Source organism: Artemia franciscana, chromosome 18 (genome assembly GCF_032884065.1).
Source record: "Artemia franciscana chromosome 18, ASM3288406v1, whole genome shotgun sequence".
Lineage (NCBI taxonomy): Eukaryota > Metazoa > Arthropoda > Branchiopoda > Anostraca > Artemiidae > Artemia > Artemia franciscana.
Genome location: NC_088880.1, coordinates 22,609,483 through 22,623,663, shown reverse-complemented (window position 1 = coordinate 22,623,663; position 14,181 = coordinate 22,609,483). Strand labels below are relative to the sequence as shown.

The 14,181-nt window shown below is 33.6% G+C and overlaps 1 protein-coding gene across 2 annotated transcripts in view; it reads right to left on the bottom strand.

The window, feature by feature from the left end:
- LOC136038760 (synaptotagmin 1-like) overlaps positions 1 to 1,126 on the bottom strand; it is a 65,120-nt gene extending 63,994 nt beyond the window's left edge. For both annotated transcript variants that reach the window (XM_065722131.1, XM_065722132.1), the window contains exon 1: positions 1,001 to 1,126. The gene's annotated coding sequence lies outside the window, so the exon portion shown is untranslated. The remainder of the gene's footprint in view (positions 1 to 1,000) is intronic.
- Between the last annotated feature and the right edge of the window lie 13,055 nt (positions 1,127 to 14,181).

The window sequence follows — 14,181 nt, the reverse complement described above, 5'->3', positions numbered from 1 at the left end:
TGGACAGTGTGAAGTCAGAAAACGGTTTTTATTTCATAATATGCAGAATAATTGTACTTAACACATTTTGCATGCAGACCCCCGCTATACTTTACCCCATCCCTGCTAATGTACAAATATATAGCCATAATCTCTTTCTAAAGTATTATATTTACATCATGATTTGTGATATATCATTAGGATTAGTCAGAAAAACAGGCTCTACTTAGATAAAGAACTAAACATAGGCATAATGACAGATAAGTACAAATTTTTCATTTAAAGTGAAGTCCGGCTTGAAAAAATCACAAAAGAATTTAAACTTCTCTCTGTTCTTAGTTCAGCTACACATGTCTAAAATAACTAGATCATTTTGTGTGATTTGCTATCTATGAGTGAATGACGTGCTTGCATGCAAAATCTTCAATTACAAAAAATAAATAAATATTTTTTTTAGTAGCCAACTGTTCAGCTGTTTTTTTCCTTTACTATTCTCATCCAATTTGTTTCAGATTAATCATACGTTAGTTTGATTACTAACGCAAGTTACTTTTGCTATTTCTATGCTTATATTCCTACTGGGGAGAAATTAACTGAAAGTAAATCCACTAAGAACGGATTCCAAACTTCTTATCGTATTTTTCAGAGTCAAAGGTTAGTTTTGGCATCATTTAATTTGCTACTGGACATTTTCCAAGGGAGGGGGGTATCGAGCAAAGGTATTTTGGGGCCAAGAATTAAATAACAGTGTTTCCAGGAAAATGTTGAATTTTAGTTAAAAAACAACATTTTTCTTAATTTATCCTTACTTTTGGTGTCACCACGGGAGCTGCCTCATTTACTCCCTATATGGTTGCCTTTATTTTCTTATTTCATTTATCCAGACTATGTTAACTGCTAGAAAGATTAGCTTAAAGACTGTGAATAAAGGCATTTTTGACAAAATATTAAATATGCACATTTTAAACAATTGACTTGCAAAATAAATCTCTACAAAAGAATAAATAATTCAACTACTTACAGATGAGGGTACTCAGTATTTCACTTTAAACAAAGAAAAATTGGCTTGAACTTGTTCGTCTTCAGCTTTCAAGAAAGCCTGTATCTCCATTGACAATTTTCAGCATTGATCTACAAGGACGAGAATGCGCCCAAGATCTGGAATTTTTCCAACAATCAATAGCAGATTTTCTACTTGGGAAAGCTGTCCCAGGGAAACAAAAAAAAAAGATTGTATTATTTGTTCAGAGAAATCTAACCCTTGATGGTGACGAACAGCAAGTAAAGAGCAATTTTGGAATATATACTACATCCTTACGACTGGTTCGGTATGACCTGCCTTGGAAAAAAGAACAAACACGCATGTGAAACTATCCTCCTTTGGTAAAATGGGCACTTTTAATTTTTTAAACAGTGGCTTTAGGGTTTTCATGCACTTTGAATTTCATTGCATAATATTATCGTAAATATATTGTAATGCATAATGCATTTCGTAATGTATAGTGTTTAATACGTAAATATATTATAATTGAAACTTCATATTTTGAGAAATTTTGGTTTCTTTAGACAAGGTTAGCTCTTTATTTACAGTTAAATACTACAAATGTTCAATTCTTAAGGATGGGGGAGGTTAACACTCCTTACTTCAATCCCTGTATTCTTTATACAAACTTCCTATTCGTATAACAACTCAGTAAAGATGATGGGATTGCCCAAAGAAAAGTGTACTACTTCAAATATCTCTCAAGAAGGGAAACGGGCGTGAGAATTCAAACATGCATTTTAGGATTTTGCATTTCCACGTTTTTCAACGTGATTTCTTCAAACATTTTTTTTTGTACAGATGTCCCCTTGGACACTGGCAGGTGAGCAATGCCTCCCTCTCCTTAGAAGCAATGAAGTATTCAAAAGTGTAGATAAATGGGAAAATGAGAAAAATTCTCATTTCAATTATAGTAAAAACAAAGCTCCTGGTAGCACTCGCCCCCTCCTCCCTGAGATATTTCCTGGTGATGCTTATGTTCCCAATTGTAAACTCTTTTATGCTGGTAAGTGGACGAATGTAAAGTTTTATATTAAATAGAAAAAAAAATCTCTACAGTAAGAGGAAAGCTTTTCATTTTAAAGAGTTCTAAACCATTTTATCCATTTTAAAAACGTTTCTGGGAACGGAAGGAGGCTAGAGATTGGTTTTCGTTAGTTTTAACCGTTTAGTTTGTGTTAACTAGGTGCATTTGTGTTAACTAGGTGCACATGTCAAACCATTTTCTACTGTTTTTCAAGGTACAAGTCTTCTGATTTCTTGTCTAGAAAGAGCCTCAGGACTGGTTTTTCTTCCTTAAGTTTCTTGATCAGGAGTTTACTCTTCTTAGGTCACGGTTGACATGTCATTTGTGGGGTATCTTTGAAATTGAATCTGATTTAGATTTCCTGTCTAATTCTTTTTATGATTTCTTGAAAAAAGTTATCCTGGGTACATGTGATGCGTCCCAGTTGAATCCAGTATCAAAAAGAATAGCACCGTTAAGTTTTTGGATGGCTTCTGGACTCCTTAAAAGCTGGAGGGAGAAAATGATCTCTGGAAGGCTTAGAGGTCCTCTAAGCAAATCTTTGTTTGGTTTGTGACTATGGCTTTCCTGAGCTTACAGAAGAGTTTAAAATTTGCTTTGTCAAAAGACTAAATCATCATATTATCATAAAAAGCTCTCTGAGTGCCGTCAAGAAATAATCTTATAATAACCTAAGTTTGATTTTTGTTGCAGTTGTTTAAGAATGACACCCGAATCACAAAAGCTATTCAATAAGAATAATAACCTCTTTTAGAAGTTAAGAAAGAATGTTTAGCATAAGAGGGAGCTATTGAAGTAAGGCAACCCCTGTCAAATACGTACTATTTTCTGTCGTTTTAAGTTTTAGTGTCGCTTCTTACTTTCAGTTAAAATGTGTTTTTATTTAATTTATGTTCATTTTTTAAATAATTTTGGGAAATCCAGCTCCTCCTCCATGGAAAATTCCCTTCCCCACGAGTAATTTCTCTATAGAAAGATTCTCCCACGTAACTTAAATTAGTGATATTTGTGGAACTGATTTTGGAAGAGATATTAAAAGAACAGCCAAAGAGGTCGGAACTATTTTTATGAAAATGAAAGTCACAAGTTGAAAAATCTCAAAAGACTGAAGTGAACGAAAGAAAAGATCTTTAAAAGATGCACGTAATATTTCGTGTTCGATTAATTACTTTACTTTGCTTTCAGTTGGAAAAATCCTTGTTTTTCTCTATTTAATAAGAAAAACAAGCCGAAGATATACAATATATTTGGTTTATTATCACATTAAAATCACAGTTATGAAGCTTTTTAACATAAGATTAAATGCTAAGATTCGCCAGAAAATAACACAAAACAAATCATGGCTTATATCGGACATTATTTAACAAAATTCATTCTTTAACGTAAAGAGCAAGGTATTGGTGAAGGGACGAAATTCCAAATATACGTAATATGAGGAAGTTTGCCCCCTCGTCAGTACCTCGCTCTTTACGCTAAAGTTCGAACTTTTCTCTAATTCTTTAAGAATGACCCCTGAATCACCGTTTAATTAGAATAAATAGCTCTTTTGAATAAAAATGATTTAGCGTAAAGAGCAAGGCACTGACGAGGCGGTGAACCCCCACATACGTAATAATTTCTGTTCGTTTTAAGTTTTAGTGTTACTTCTTGCTTTCAGTTGAAAAAACTCCTATTTTTGTTTAATTTCTGATTATTTTTTAAAATAATGCTGGGAAATCCAGCACCCTCTTTATGGAAATTCTCTTGCCCCATGAAAAATTCTTCCATCAAGTCCTCCCACATAACCCAATAACATTTCGTTACCAAGACTCTTTGATTAACTGAGGAATCGAAGAGGGTGGGCTATAAGCTCAATACTCATTTGTATCCTGTTTTGTTAAAATCAGTAAAATTAAAGCCTCTTCTGAAAGTTGTTTTTCTTCTCTACCTGATTTTAGGTCTTAGCTTGTCTTAAGGGCATTCAGGGGCAGATCCAGGGAGCCGGAAGAGGCCTTAGGCCCCTCCCCCACAAATATTTTTCCAGTGCCCTCATTCGCATGCGGGAGGGGCGACCCTCCCCCAAAGACATTTCTGGAACACTTATTTTGTTCTTTTTTCTTTTTTAATCTTATTTAAAATAAACTTGTCAATTTGGTGCCAACCTCGAGTCACATTGGCGCCCCTGGTCCAGTGGCCCCTGTGTCCAACATTTTGATCTGGATCTGTTAGAGATGGAGACATGAAATTGCTCGCACGATCAGTTTATGAATCATTTCGTCGAAAAATTATAAGATAAACCTCGTTTTCAGAAAAAATTAATCATATAATTAAACTTACTTGCTAGATCTTCATCTTTAGATTGTGTTTTCTTTTTTCTTTTTTCGGCAGATTTTTTTATTCTCTTTCTTAAGAGTCCGTTCGTCTAGGATACGGTTTCTGGGCGGCAATTATGGGGATATGATAAGGCAACTTACAACATTGATTCATGTTAAGGAGTAATTTTTTTGAACTGCCCCAACTCACAACCCCACTCAAAATAATGCTTAATTTTAGTTTTGCGACTAACTAAACAGCAAATGGCCCAATAGCTTTCATGTGATAAACCTATCTATCAATTTATTTTAACTGTATAGCTAATTTAGCTGAAATTAGATGAAAGAAAGAATTAAAAGCAATTTAGGCCAGAGACAGATCCATGGGTCTGGAGGGGACGACCGTCCCCCCAAAGCACTTCTGGCACCCTTATTCGTTTTTTTTTCTTTTTCAAACTTTTTAAAATAAACTTGTCAATTTGGTGCCCATCTCGAGTCAATTGGCACCCTTGGTCCAGTGGCCCCCCAAGATTTTTTTCTAGATCCACCCCTGAGGGCATTTGAACCTGTCTCTAAAGTTGAAGTGGCCGGAACAGTTAATAATTGACGGGTTCTTCATCGTATGGCCCAGACCGCATTCCTACCTGTCAAGGTTGTCCAGTTCATTTTTCTTGTAATCATTCAGCGCTGCCAATGTAAAGAGCGATGTGGGCACAATGTGTTATTTATTCATTTTATTAATTTTTTTTAGAGCGGGGCACTTCGTATAGAAAGAGTTTGAAAGGGGTTCATTCGATTGGGAACCGAAAGTGTTAGTGCTCTTTTTAATAGTCAAAAGTAATTTGAGGCACCACGTCTTCTTTCCCAAAATGCATGCGATAGAAATTTTGAGATAGCCATTTGGTTCAAAATACTCTAAAAATCATATGCCAAGGCCCTTGGGCTGAAAACAACCAATCAGAACCAAGAGGCAAGGGTTGTAAGTTATGCCCCTGGGCATATAAGGTTTTTATGGACGGAATGGTCGTATAAACCTTATTGGAGACACCTTTAATTTGAAATTGAAAATTCTTGTTTTCTTTTACGTGTCAAAAGTGATAGAGGGCCACTACCCTGCACCAACAGCCTCTTTTACCCACCGCATCTGGTCGAAATTTTGAGATAACCATTTTGTTCAAAATAGTCCAAAGGAAATATAGCAATGGGTTGACGTGACCCACCAGAGCCCTGGAGCAAGGGTTGTAAGTTATGCCCTGGGGGCATATGTGGTTTTCATGGACTGTGTGGTCGTCTAAACTTTGAATGAGGTTAATTTGATTTGAAATTGGAAGTTATAGTGCCCTGTTTAAGAGTGAAAAGAAAATTTAGGGCGACCAGCCCTCAGGGCAAGGACTGTAAGGTAGGCGATTCATTCACTGTATACATATAGTATATGTTATTGAAAAAGGTATATGTGTTTGACATTTACTTTCCAAAAAGACATATGCCTTTTAGGCAAGTGTTGAACTAAATCCGCCACTTTTGACGGATTATCAAAAGGGCGTAACTCAGGAATGACTGAGTATACTTACTTGGAACTTACATTAATTTTATCACTAGTACTACTACTGTCGCTATTACAACTACTACTACCACTACCGCACTACTACATTTACGATACTAAGGGGGAAATTTGAACTAAATCAAAAGATAATATGTACATGCACATATCCAAAACAGCGCATCTTAAGAATAGATTTGGGTATTAAGTTGGAACTTTCAGAGAATGCATAAAGAGGAAATTGAATTAACCAAAAGTACTACACATTAGTACTAATATAACTACCACCACTAGCATTGGTACATTTACTACTGTTGCTACTACTACTTCAGCTACTACTTCTATAACAACTACCATTGTATGGCTAAGAGTATTGAGGTGAAAATTTCTAGAAGTATATGAATACACAGGTTATCAAAAGGACCGGTTATCAAATATATAGGTTATCAAATATACATGTTATCATAGCAACGGCTAGCTGTATTAAGTTGAAACCTCCAGGACTTAATAAGAGGGATGCTAAACTAACCAAAAGGCAATGTGTCAATACTACTGCCGCTACAGGTACTAGTCCTGTTAATATTAATACTACTACTATTAATGCTAATACTACTACTGCGACTACTATTACAACTATGCCTATGGGTACCGTATGCCATATGTATGCAGGTTCTCAAAAGGGCGAAACAGGAATATCTTAGGAACAGTTTGGTCCATGAAGTTGAAACTTACAGTGCTTGTCTTGGGGGATGTTGAACTAACCAAAAGACAATATTTGCATCCTATTGCTACTGCTTCTACTCATGCTACTGTTACTGCTACCACTTATACTACTACTATCACTGGTACTACTACTACTGCTATTAAAACTAAGGTTAATAATAGTAATTCTGCTGCTACTATTACTATTGCTACTACCATAACTTTTGGTACTACTGCTACTTATGCCACTAAAGCTAAGGGTATAAAGGCAAAATATTTTGGAAATATTGAGACTGTCTTGAACTAAGTCAGAACATTTTCCGGAACATTGCATATGTTGAAGGGAACGTTGAAGAAGCCAAATATGCTATGCACATGCTACTGCCACAACTGTTGCTACTACACAAGCTAAGGGTATTAAGATTAAGCTTTCAAGGAATATTGTGGCGGATATTGAACTAAATCAAAACAAAAACTATGAGTATTTAGATTTTCAAAAAGATAATAAACCAGCATCTCAAGAAGGGCAATATTATTATGTTAAACCTTTAAGGGTAAGTTGTGGAAGATTTTGAACGAGCCAGAAGGCACCATGTGTATAGTATTAATATTACCACTACAGTTACTGCAACTAAAGACACTGAGGGTATTAAGGTGAAACTTTTATGGAACGTTCTGAAGAAATGCATATAGGTTTTCAACATCATAGGCAGCACCACTTTATAAAAGCTAGCAATATCCTTGAAACTTTTAAAGGAGCTGATTCGATTTGACAGAGATTGGAGGGCAAGCAGACATCCTCCTAAGCCCATTAATTTTCCAAACACATCCAGTCAAAATTTTTGAGACAGTCATTTTGCACAGCATAGTAAAACAGTCCAGTAACTATGTCTAAAGGGATATTAGATTTATCCCCCCCAGTTATGCAATTTCCGCATTATGCTTTAAAACTACATCAAAAGGCACTGTGTGTGTGGTTGCCAGTAAGACACCTCAGCAAAAACCTGGAAACGACTGGGGTATGGAGTTGGAATTTTAAAGGCTATTACCATTACTACTACTGCTCTTACAATTTAAATAAATGAAAGCGGTATAAGTTTATCAATGTTCTCAAAGGACATGAATAGAATTCTTTGGAAATCAGATTAAATTTTATTTTCAGGTCGACTTGAGGAGATATTAACCTAAATGAATCAATACTATTTCTGTTAGGAGTAATAATTGCTGAAAAAGTTTCTCCAACATACCAATAGCAACCCAAACTATGGATTCTTATGAAAAATACGAAAAACGAAAAGATATTATTATCTTTTCAGTGAATAAGAGTAAGTCAATAAAAAAATAGAAATTAATGTTTGAAATTTTCCCACAAAACAAGTTTTTCAATAAAAAGGAAAGAGCTCCATTCGACCAAAAATGAGCAGAAATTGAGTCAAATAATCTTCAAGCATAAAACTGCTACAAATAAATGGTACCCAAAACAAACGGAAATTACGTAAATAATCGAATCAAACTCAAAACGAGTAAAATTAACACCAGTAAGGTTGACGACCCTCATGCTCTCTCAAGAACAGAACATAACTTGCACTCTGCTGAAAAAAAAAATGAATTTGGACTGACGGTTGAAAATGTATATACTGATATTCATTTCTTATAGTCTTGATAATTTTTTATTTATTAAAGTCAAGAAAGTAATTTTTTTTATTTATTTTGTTTTCGCAAAGGGCAAATTATGTTCTGGTATAAAGGCACAGGTTTTTTTGAGCTTTCGAACGAACTATTTATTCTAATAAAACGGCTTTTGTGATTCAGGGTCGTTCTTCAAAAATAGGAACAAGATTCTATTTTTTTTTATTTAATATTGGAAAGGAATAACATTAAAAAGGAATTATACCACTTATAGAGTTTTGTCAAGTCTATTTTTCCTGTAATTTAGTATAAATTGTAAGTGTTTTTACATTTTATTTGGGTAAATTTTGCAGTTACAGCCACTTATATTTACAATTATATTTTTGTTAACTTATTTCCGTGAAATTTTCCTTGGCTTTCTGTTTTTGATCTTTCATCTATTATCCCTATTTTATATTGTTTTGTAAATTAAAAATGGAAGAAAAATCTCAGCTTCCATATTTTGTACTTCAACACTTCTGATTCAGCTTTGAAAAATTAGAGTTAGTGTAAATACATAAAGAATTTTTTTGTTTATAAATTTTGCCTCCGTGTAAAAGGATTTCCTGTGAGGAAGACATCCTTTTCTTTGTAGAAGCAAAAGTAAATTTTTTTTTGGTACGTTTAGTTATGCTTATTTATTTTCTCTTTCTTTGGTTAGTTCAAATATGGCAGTAACCCATTTTGACTCTAGTTTTCTATTGTCTAGAAATTATTAAGAGCAAAAAAATATGATAAAGTTCATGTTTAGGATATTTGATCATGGGCAATATTGTGATTTAAATGAATGCTAATTCTATTTCATATTGAACAAATAATAATTAATTTCAAAAGAAACACTAGTAGTGTTTCAAAAGCAACAAAGGCAACCAAATTCGGCCATGGTCCTTTTCTAGCAAACCAGATTGTCTATACTACAGATATGGCCCTTAAGGGTTGTCCTAGTTAAATGTCAGCTAGCAGAAATTGAAAAACAAGAACTTTGGATAGTGGTTGAGTGACATTTTTTTTTTGGAAGCAATAATGAGTAAAATTACAAAAAAGAGAAAACAAAATATTCTCTGATCCCATCAATTGAAAGGTCTATGCTGAAGTGAATCAAACACTTAATTTCGATACTCTACTGCTTAACGATGTCAGATATGATATTTTATAATAAAGGAGATGATTTCATATAAAATATAACATTGCCATAGTGAGTATTATCTAATAAAAAGCTATATATATATATATATATATATATATATATATATATATATATATATATATACTCAACTTCTTTCAAATATCCTTTAAGGATATCCATTTTTTCAATGTTTAAAATATATTTGCACTTTCAAAGTTCGTTATTAAAACACCAGTAACGAACTATTAGCACTAAGGTGTACCTACTTTCAAAGCAACCTCGGTCACTAAGATAAGAATCATTGAATTTTAATTTAATGGTTATTACAGACGCTACCCATTATTTCCTAAATGGTTCGTCCTAAATGGTATCCGTCCTAAATTTTCCTAAATGGTTGATTTCGTCATGACTTATTAAAATGGTAATTTTTGAAATGCTATCTCGAAAAGTATATCTCTTTGTATCCTCGGCTATGGAGCTATTGATTAGCCCAGATCAAAAGAAGTTATATATTCTATCAGCAGCATATCAAGTTTTGGGTTTGGGATACAAATAGTTGGCTTTTGGAGGAAAGGAATAGAGCTAAATTGAAAGACACTATCTACCTGCAATGTCTCGGGAGAGGGAATTAATGGTATTGAGATAAGATAGGGGGACAGGTGGCATTAGTCATATTTTTAAATGCTGTCTAACCTTGGGAAAACATTTTTTCTGGGCTGTTGACATTATATAAATGAAAACACAGAGCTCACGAGGATGGTTTTCTGAAATTGGTGGTGGAATACCTTTGAAACTTCATGACTCGATAAAGGATTTATTTTTCCGTACATAAATTCTTTTCCGTGCATGTTTTTCCAGGTTACTAAGGCCTATTTGAGTCCATATAATATTTCTTTGGTAGAGGATGGAGGTGTGCACTGGACACCTTCAAAACCAAAACTTATTGCTTATATTGATCCGAAACAGAATTTTGTCACTGGGCTTAGGCCCAATAGAATTTCTTAGAATATCTAGGATTTTTTTGGAGGGAAAGAACTTTTTATTGCTTACAATTTTTGGACTTAGATGTTTTTGACTTTTCTAGACCACACTTCTCCTCAAGTTTGAGGTTCAAGAGTAATACACCAATTGAATTCAGAAGATCATGAATGGCTGGTAGGTAGGGTTTTTTAAACTAAGGATGTTCCATGGCATACAAACACATAAAATTTGGTAAACACTTTTTTTAGTTTTAATATTGCTCTTCACCTTCCCCTGAAGGTCCAGCATCGAAATATTACACGGATTGAATTCAAAAGTTTAAGAATGGCTAGTAGGGAGGGGTATTCTTAAACTATAGATGATATTTGCTACACATACTAATATACTTCAGTAACTAAAGAGATTGTAAATGTGTTTTAATGAAACAAAACTGTGTGAAAAACAGTCCCAACCAATAAGCATACGACAGAAGAAATTCAGGTTACGAGCCTTTTCCATTGGTATATTTGAATCGTTATTAAAACTTCTTTTGTTAGACATGTTGAAACTTCAAGCTCAGGTCAACTAATGATATTTTCGCTGACTAGTTTGCAATATTTTATACCAACACTTAAGGCCAAAATAATCATTGGATGCTCTCCATATGGTCTGGACCGCTCGGAACCACATAAATAGAACACGGAGATACGGCTTTCACGGTAAGAGACTGTCGCAGTACTTTGACAATATGCTAGGCAACCAAATGCAGGTTCCCCGAAATATTTATCTAAATGGCATATTAACAAGACCAGACGGTGACTTTCTCGAAAAAAAGATACAACACGAATGATTACGCACTGCTCTCCAAATGGACTCAGCAGCTGCAATCATTATGCAGTTTCAAAGACAATATATTTGACAATCAGACTGTTACGCAATTCAATAAGAGAATAGCACAATTAACTTGACGATAAACTAATGATTAACAACAGTTGACTTGCGCCCGGAAAAAATTTATTTATAACATTTGCTTAGAACTTATTTCTAAGAAGATAAAAAAATCAATGACTTGTTGGCTTAGTTGACTAACGTGTTTTTCTCTTACCTTAGAAAGTCTCAGGTCTCAAATTCAATTTCTACACCAGACAAAAATTTAATAAAATAGGTGGAAAGTGCTTAGAAGCTAAAAACCGGCCGTTAGAAAAGAAAAACTGTCGTTATCAATAACTCTAGTTAACAATAACGCCATCTGTAACTTAGTTATGTAGATGGGGGTACTGGGGGAATCGCCGTTGAGCCTTCTTCGTGATGTTTAACCACTAAGGAAGAAAAGAGTAGTGGCTACGACCCCTTCCTAAGGCATTAAAAAATTAACTAATTTCTGTGTATATCTGAAGGCTGAATGAAAGTTAGAATGTGCTGGCATTAAAATGCAGCCTTTAAGACATCTTCTCTTCTCCCTAAGTACAAAACAATCAGAGAACCGTACTGTCGAGGCTTAAGGCTCTCAAAAATTTTTTTGGAATTATGTATTTTTTTTTTCCAATGAAAGATCATGGATGTGTGATTACTTTTCAGATATAGAAAAGGACCAAATATCAAAACAGTTTTAGGATAGGGGATGATCCAATCCCTTCAATATAAATAAAAGAACTGAAACTGTCAATTTACGATCAAATGAGCATACTTCGAAGTTTCTAAGAGCATGAGGGGGAGGTTGAGGGTGAGGAATGGACAGCAGCCTCCTATACGGAATAAATTCTGCCCATTCTTGGGCTGAATTTTACTCTTTACTTTTATAATAATAGCGTTGACCAGAAATATTCCCAGAAATCAAGAGAGATTAGATATCATTTTCTACCTCCCCAATCCTCCTTCCTCCGAATTAATTCTATTTTTGTTTGAAAGCTCAATAAGAGTTAAGATTTTTTGCAATTAAAATGAACACTTTGAGGCTGTAAGAAGTATTTTTTTTTTTTTTTTTGTAAGAGGTATTTTGTATTTTAGACCAACAATTTGCGATTTATTAGGATATATTTTTGTTTTGCAAGAAACATTTTCGTTTTATAAGGAGTATTTGTATTTTGTGATAAAAATTCGTGATTTTTAGGATATAATTTTATTTTTTAAGAAATATTTTCTGTTTTGTAAGAAGTATTTTATATTTTGTAAGAACTATTTGTGATTTTTAGGTCGTATTTTTTTTTTTTTTTTTATTAGAAATATTTTTTTGTTTTGTAAGAAGTATTTGTATTTTGTGAGAACAATATGTTGTTTTTTAAGATTTATTTTTGTTTCGTAAGATTTATTTTGTTTCGTAAGTTTACGAACAGTTTGTTATTTTTAGGATGTATTTTTGTTTGGTAAGAATTATTTTTGTTCTCAAGAAGTATTTTGTTTTGTAATAATAATTTGTAATTTCTTATTATGCGTTTTGTTTTGTTAGAATTATTTTTAAGAAATATTTTATATTTTGCAAGAACAATTTGCAAATTTTTAGAATGCATTTTTTTTGTAAGAGCAATTTTTTGTTTTGTATAAAGTATTTTATATTTGCAAGAAAAATTTGTGTTTTTTAGGATGTATTTCTGTTTTGTAAGAATTATTTCTTGTTTTGTGAGAAGTATTTTTTGTTTTGTAAGAAGTGTTTTTTATTTTTAAGAATAATTAGTGATTTTTAGGATGTATTTTGTTTTGTAAGTACTATTTTTATATTACGAAGGTTAAAACTACTACTATTAACTCTACTGCTATTACTACTACTGCTACTACTATAATTACTGGTGCTACTACTACTGTAAATAAACCTAAGAGTATTAAGGCGATATTTATGTATCATATAGACAGTTCAACTTAAAGTTATGCCTCAAGTTTCTTTATCGGTTGTCCTGGTCGGTTGGAAGAAAAGTCTGCATTGACCCTAAAGGAGCCAGATCCCCGTTTTGAGAGATTTCTTACCCAAAGCAAATACTATTTCCTTAAAATTTTAATTGATTCTAAATTATATTTTGCTTGAAATACATAGTGGGGTATCCTTTAGGTTCAATTCTGTTTTCGATAAAAAAGAAACATTTCATTCGATACCTGAAACGCACAAAATGAGGTTAATACTATCGAATCCTTTCACTTACAGGAAACTATCACTTATCCTTTCACTTAAAAGGTTTTTCATTTGTTTTGACAAGTTTTCATTCGAGACCTGAAACGCACAATATGAGGTTAAAGCTATCGAATCCTTTCACTTACAGGAATTTGTTAGGCCAAGCAAAACCTATCAGATTTTAAAAAGTCAATTTATTCTTGTAGACTATCAATTAAAACACATTATTTAGAAAATATTCAAGTACTCAGCACCTCTAAAAGGCTCAATGACGCCTATTTTGCATTCCTAGATGTTTGCTGACCGGCCAGCTCAGATAAAATAAAAGGTACTTCACAAGCAAATGTAGTGGCTATTCACATACTTATAAACACTATTTCAGCACTAAGCTACGTTATTTGACACACTAGAAAACACCCCTGCTTCATCTTCTCTAAATTAAACCTAGTTTGGTCACTTTCCAATAAATCATCGAAGGATTCTATTTTATGGTGCTAGGTGTTTCCCAAAGACCCCCCCCCCCCCCTGGGTGAAATTCCCCTACAGAAAATTCTTCGTCGGAAAATTCCCCCGGAAGAGTCCCCTCACATAAAAATTTTCCCTGGATGATTCCCCCTCTAATATTCCCCTTTTATAGTTTCGGATGTAAAGGAAATCGAAAGTTCTACTCACCTGTTTAAGTAAGAGGTAACGCTATTGCGTTGCCTATAGTAAAGAGCCATAAGGCTTCAATATATTATTCCTTT